General features: G+C 44.3%; 1 protein-coding gene across 2 annotated transcripts in view; it reads right to left on the bottom strand.

Annotated features, from left to right (window-relative positions):
- The window catches only part of sulf2b (sulfatase 2b), a 70,199-nt gene extending 65,256 nt beyond the window's left edge, over positions 1 to 4,943 (bottom strand). For both annotated transcript variants that reach the window (XM_069659379.1, XM_069659382.1), the window contains exon 1: positions 4,515 to 4,943. The gene's annotated coding sequence lies outside the window, so the exon portion shown is untranslated. The remainder of the gene's footprint in view (positions 1 to 4,514) is intronic.
- Between the last annotated feature and the right edge of the window lie 1,765 nt (positions 4,944 to 6,708).

Below are 6,708 nucleotides of genomic sequence, written 5' to 3'. Positions count from 1 at the left end.
TGTTCAGGGTTCAGCAGCTCAACACAACCTCGTTATGATCACAGCGAAATCTTTGATTATATTTTTATTATAATACATTTCATTTGACATGTTTTAACTTCAGGTGTTTGTTTATATAATACCCTTTAATATCTCTAATACGAGATGTATCTGTCTGTGAATGGAGGTTGTTGAGCCCTGAGTTTTGCCTCTCAGGCTGCGTTCAGGCTGCTCTGACTCACTGGTGGAGGTTGTTGCTGTTTGAGAAGCCTTAAAGGAAATCCTGCAGAAACTCAGGGCTGAAAAATATGACGATATGTCTGCATTCATTCTGGATATGAGAAAATGAATTATGTGCACATCACGTAGGTGCATGGCGATTACAACACAGCAGCGATACACATACTGCACACTTACTCTATGCCTTTCTTTGTGGCTGCTCTTTAACGTCACTATATGTTTCAATATTTTCTTTGGTCGACGGGTGTAAAATAGTGAGACGCGTTCCTGTGTGTAAAACAAGCTCATGTGGACTCAGAGTCACGTGTCAGAAACCAGCTGATGGCGTTTGTGATGAAAAATATGAAGAGACAGCACGACAACACTGGACATACAGTCAGAGAGACACAGAGAGAACAGAAGGTCAAAGGTCAGGAGACGACACGGATGAGAAGTAGCTTCAGGCAACAGTGTCATGATAACACACACACACACACACACACACACACACACACACACACACACACACACACACACACACACAGATATACAGAGTGTGTTGCGTGACAGCAGCATGTCTGTTCTGAAGCTGCTCCAGATTTTAAAGACAGAAGCTAAAATATCTGCAGACGGATTCACAGACGTGCACACAGCGGAGGGAAAACCCCCGAAACACACACACACACACACACACACACACACACCAACAGTGAGATCTCTGTGTTAGTCCCTGTCATGTACTGACACATCTAATGGCCCTCAGTGAGACCACACACTCGCACGTCAATATGAAACCATCAATAAGCTGCGTTACAGAGCGTCATGACATCCTTCAGCTGGGCTGCAGCTCACTTCAGCGCAGACACATGACGCTGTGAGGAGATGCGAGAGGTTTAAAGGACCTGTAACACCTCGTGTCACTTCAGTTAGCATCCTCTCTGCTTTACATCAATGTTAGCCTGTTGGAGTAGCTAACATTAATACTAGCAAGTTGGAAAACCTAAACGTGGATGTTAGCCTGTACGAGAAGCTAACACAAATGTTGACCTAATGGAGAAGCTAACAGTGATGTTAATCTTTTGTGATTGGTAGCTTTGATTGAAGAAGCTAGCATTGATATCAGTGTGTGTTAAGCTAACATCTATATTAGTCTGTTGGAGAGCCTAACATTGATGTTAATCTGGCATGGATGCTAACATTGATTTTAGCCAATTGGAGAAGCTAACGATAATGTTGGTCTGCTGGAGAAGTGAACAGTGATGTTTGTCTGGTTTGGATGCTAACGCTGATTCTAGCTGGTTGGAAAAGCTAGCATTTATGTTAGTTATAAAGAAGCTTACCTTGTTTTTAGCCTGTTGTAGAAGCTAGAATCAGGGTATGGATAAGCTAACATCCATATTAGTCTGTTGGAGAGCCTAACATTGATGTTAATCTGTCATGGATGCTAACATTGATTTTAGTCAATAGGAGAAGCTAACATTTATGTGACTCTAATAGAGATCTAAAATAATTGTTAGCCTGTTGGAGAAGCTAACAATTACTTTAATTAGTGTGGATGCTAACATTGATTTTAGTTAGTTAGAGAAGCTAACTTTGATGTTAGCCTCTTGTAAAAACTGGTATTAACTTTGAGAAGCTTACATTGAGAAGCTCACATCGATGTTAGCTAACATTAATGTTAGCCTCTATAAGCTATACTAATGTTTGTTTGTTGGAGAAGCTAACAGTAGCACTTATTTTATACACAGGTAGACATGTATATAGCTATGGGGCTAAAGCTAACATCTGTTAATTGACTTTTTGGGGAAGAAAACAAACTTTCTAAACTAAATAACAAACTTTTTTTATATTCTTTGACATTGTACATGTAAGGATTATATTAGCATCCCGAGGGCGCTAACTTTAAGCTTCTCTTAGCTTTTCATTTCTCCTGAAAATTGATTTTACTGAATTCGTCTTCTTCTGCTAATTTAATAAATGCCACTTCTTTACGACCTTAGTGGCATTAAAATGTGGTAAACTATCAATTTAAATTTTGCAGACAGCCTGAGAGTGTGTGACGTGTGTGTGTGTGTGTGTGTGTGTGTGTGTGTGTGTGCTAATATTTGAACAGTTGGGGTCAGTGAATGTTTACATTCCAGCGGTTGTAAAGTAGCCATCAGCCTCATTTGCCCTGCTGTATGTGTGTGTGTGTGTGTGTGTGTGTGTGTGTGTGATGGTGGGAACCCAGTAACCAAATCGTTAGTTGCTGTCAACAGATTTCCCGCCAACATGGACCACTGCAGCTCATACATGAAACACACGCACACACACACACACATACACACACACACACACACACACACCGGTCAATAGAAGCTGATGTAACAGTGAAGTCGAGTCAGAAGTGTTGCTCCTGTTTCTCTGACATCATAACGATCGTCACACCTGTCTCATAAACACATCCCTGAGCTGTCTCTGATTTTTACTTCTTGATTTTGGAACTTTTCCAGTTGCTAAAAAAACACGACACCAGCCGCATTTTGTTGATTTATCGATGAATCAGTTGGTCTCTGAACTGTCTGTAAATAAAACAACTTCCAAAGTTCAAGATGAGTGCTTCAAATATCTCGTATATTATTTCCAAAAGTTAAGAATCACTTTATCTTTACTACGATATAAAACTAAAGAATCAAAAACTAGCGAGGCCTTCTGTGTGTCAACATGCTGACTGTGTTCAGAGGTAAATCATTCAGGCTGAACTTTTGAGCTGGAATGACAAAATTCCTTTTTAAATGTTGATTTTCAACCGATTTAGTAACGACTGCTTTCTTACACAGTAAACTTGAATAAAGCGTATTTAACATAATCAACAGATTGTAGTGCGGACCAGCGTCTGCTCAGCTGTGATGCTGCATGTGCTGCAGACAGTGCTGAGAGGACTGTAAACTATGGAGTCAGAGCGCCCTCTGCTGGACAAACTACACCATGCCACCGTTTCTGAACCAGCCCAAGTATTGATTTCTCTGAAAAACAGCGATACAGAACCGGAGTGTAAATGACTGATGGGTAGAAAAAGTGTGTGAGTGTCTCCAGTAGATGTGTTCATCCTGCAGCAGTGAAACAGGCTGTAATAGCTGCAACATCATCCTTGATGGGTCAAAGGTCGTCCACTAAAAGTTCTTGTTGTTTCCACTGACAGGCTCAGATTGTTATTCTAAGTGTGTGACAACATGACAGAAAGGATCCCTACAGAGATAGACCTTTTTGTTACAGAGGAAGATGATTGTTTTAACCACACACAGACGTTACATCGCTCTCTGCACACACACCAGACTCCATTCACAAAAACAGTGATTTAAGCTCACAGAACAGGAGCTGCTGCTCTACCTCTGCCTCGATCACTTAGTTACTTTACATTGTTGAACGATCAGTTCGGGTCAAACTAAATATTTCTGTAACACAAACAAACGAAATGATTCATTGAGATAGCGTACGGTGTGTTGGCAGCAGAGGAGCTTTGCTGTCGTCTCTCCCAAACTTTCTCGACTATCAGCGACTCCAATAGTTCAAATGTGCTTTAACATTTGTTTTGAGCATTTTCATATCCAACACACCTCTTTGAACATGTTTATATAACTCAACAACAGACTAGCTCTCCTTCACAGCCCCGCAGAGAGACTTCATTGTTAGTTTTTATCACTTCTACTTGTGTTTTAAAGCCTTTCTGTGTTTATATTCCCCGTGCAGCCCTTTGTTACTTAGTTAGAGAGAATGGAACATAAAAAAAAATCATTATTATAATAAAAACAGAGCAGGGTGGAACAGCTCTCCTCCCTTCCTTCCTCCCTTCCTTTATTCATCCCCCCTTCTTTCTCTCTCTCCTCCCTCCCTCTCTCCTGACTGACCTCAGTGTTGCGCAGCTAAAACACACTCCCACGTGTTCGGCAAGCAGGAAGCAATAAACACACACACATACACACACTAATAGACAGTTAAAGCAGCACTTTAAACACACACACACACTCTGCTGAGAACAAGTGTGAGTACGACATGGCCTCAAAACTAATGCAAGGAAAGTGGAGCAACACACACACACACACACACACACACAGTAACAAAGCTGCTCTGACTAACAGCTCTGAGCACAGAAAGTGACACACAGTGAAGTAGAGCAGAACTGAAGAGCCTCTCTCTCACACACACACACACACACACACACACACACACACACACACACACAGATCAGTCCATGGATGATGACCTCACAGCAGCCCGAGCAGAGACGTTCTCGCAGAAGCAGAAAAACTACAAAAACGTGAAGAAGAGTCCTGTACCTCCTTCTGCTGCTGCGCCTCCTCCCTCAGGAGCTCCTCGCTGTCAGCAGGTGTTCTCCTCTCTGACCCCCGAGCAGCAGGAGGAGGAGGAGGAGGAGGATGAAGGCTCGGATCACACAGTCATCTCCTCCATGAAGGCTGCTGCTTTTAGCGACAAAACTTGTGCTCACTCTGACATGTCTTCCTGTCTGTGCTGAGAGGAAGAGTTTGTAGACGAAGAGGAAGAAGAAGAAGAAGAAGAAGAAGAAGAAGGAGAAGAAGAAGACGAGGAGGAGGAGGAGGTCTCTCTCGAGCCCTTTTTCCTGCTCTGTGACTTTCTAACACCCCCCTCCCTCCCTTCCTTTCTTTCTCTATCTGTGTCTAACGGCGTCCCAGAGTTCCTCGGTGCAGCCGCTGCCGAGCCGCCGCTGGTTAAGCCATCTGTTGCAACAAGTCTGCCTGCCTCTCCACTTTCACTCTCCCTCCCTCCCTCTCTCTCTACTCGATCGCTCTCTGCATGAGTGAGAGAGGGTGAGAGAGAGAGAGAGAGAGAGAGAGAGAGAGAGAGGAGGAGGAGGTTGAGGAGGAGGAGGAGGGAGGGGCTTTGTTCTCGCTGTACACCAATGGGGAGGCCCAGAAATCCCTCTCCCTGCCTGGAACGGGAGGAGCGAGCAGCAGAGAGGACAAAATGAAATAAATACAGGAGGCCAAATGTGCACACACACACGCACACACACACACACACACACACATGCACACACACACACACACACACACACACACACACACACACACACACACACACACACACATGCACACACACACACACACACACACACACACACACACAGGGGAGGTGGCCAGGAGAGGAAAGAGACACACACTCTGTGGCCAAAAGTCTGCAGACAGACTTGGTTTTCTTAATATTCGAGCGTCTAATCAGATCGTTTTCAGGTCGGGAGCATTTTTTTTAGATATTAGAAACTTTTCCTTTAAAGGACACAAACGATGTTAAGTTGTTTTCATGCCATAAAGAAATGAGCTCTTTGCACATGACGAGGTGGAGCACAGGGCATGGTGCCGCCTGCAGGACGACAGCAGTGCGATGTATACGTCAGTAAGAGAAGTGTAAGGTCCCGATGAGACAGCCTGCACAACGCGAGGCGCACCGCACAAAGCGACTGACAGAAGGCCCGCCTCTCCTTTTATCCGATTGGACAATGAAGTTTTTTCAAATCGAGGCGTTCTGCAAGGCAAAAGCAGCGCACAGAAAGCTTCTCATGAAAACAAGTAGAAAGAAGCCGCCAGCTGCTGATCGCGCTCCGTCTGATCGGCCCTGACGATGTTCTCAGACAACAAAAACAGCTGCAGTCACATATTTTTACACGTATATGTTTTTAATGTGGTAGAGCTCAGTTTGTTTTTCACCCTGCCTGCATGTTGTCTCTTCAGCCTACATCACATACAGCTGCTCTCTTACTGGTTTGTACTTGGGAAGTTCAGCAAAGTCAAACGTTGAATATGAACATTTAACGCTCCGATCGATGACAGGATGATAGTCGACGGTTGGACGGAGGCGGAGACCCAGCGCAGACAGTCTTTACAGCCTTACACAGGACCGGTTATTTCGATGTGGTCTCTTGTGGACGAAGCTTTCCAAAGTCTGTCAGTAGCTCTTTCATACTTTTTATTGTTCACACAGTGTTTAACCTATCAGTGAATTTCAGTCATTGGAAAAGGAAGCGCGGGGATTGGGTGAAGTACAGCTGACCTGACGGCATCTGCCGAAACAAGGACGCTGCAGGCGGCTCGACCGCCCAAGAACAGAGATAAGAGAGTCGAGATAAGCTAAACTAAGCTAACCCAGCTGCAGTTGCTCCACTAGCAGGGTCGGACTGGGGACATTATTTTTTCGTCTGGACCAGCCTCCGATTTCTCCCCTGTATAGCTCCGAGCCCGTTCACGAACCCGCTCAGTCCTGGATACCGTCTGTCCGCATCAAAAGGAGAGGATGAAACAGGACTCAGAGGGATGTTGGGAGATCAGAGACCCAAGCTGCTGTTTAAGGTTCGCAGGGTAGAATACAAAAGGCTGACCATGGATAGGTTGGTCTGCTTCATACAGACAAAACAACATTTACATGAAGGTGACTTGACTTTTCCCTCCTTAACTCCGCAGAGACGCTCATATTTAAGCATCTTATTTTAAAGGGTAA

The sequence above is a fragment of the Semicossyphus pulcher genome, unplaced genomic scaffold (genome assembly GCF_022749685.1).
Source record: "Semicossyphus pulcher isolate SPU_LCO1_2020_fin unplaced genomic scaffold, fSemPul1.0.p SCAF_13, whole genome shotgun sequence".
In the NCBI taxonomy this organism is placed as follows: domain Eukaryota; kingdom Metazoa; phylum Chordata; class Actinopteri; order Labriformes; family Labridae; genus Semicossyphus; species Semicossyphus pulcher.
This window is presented reverse-complemented; position numbering and strand designations above follow the sequence as displayed.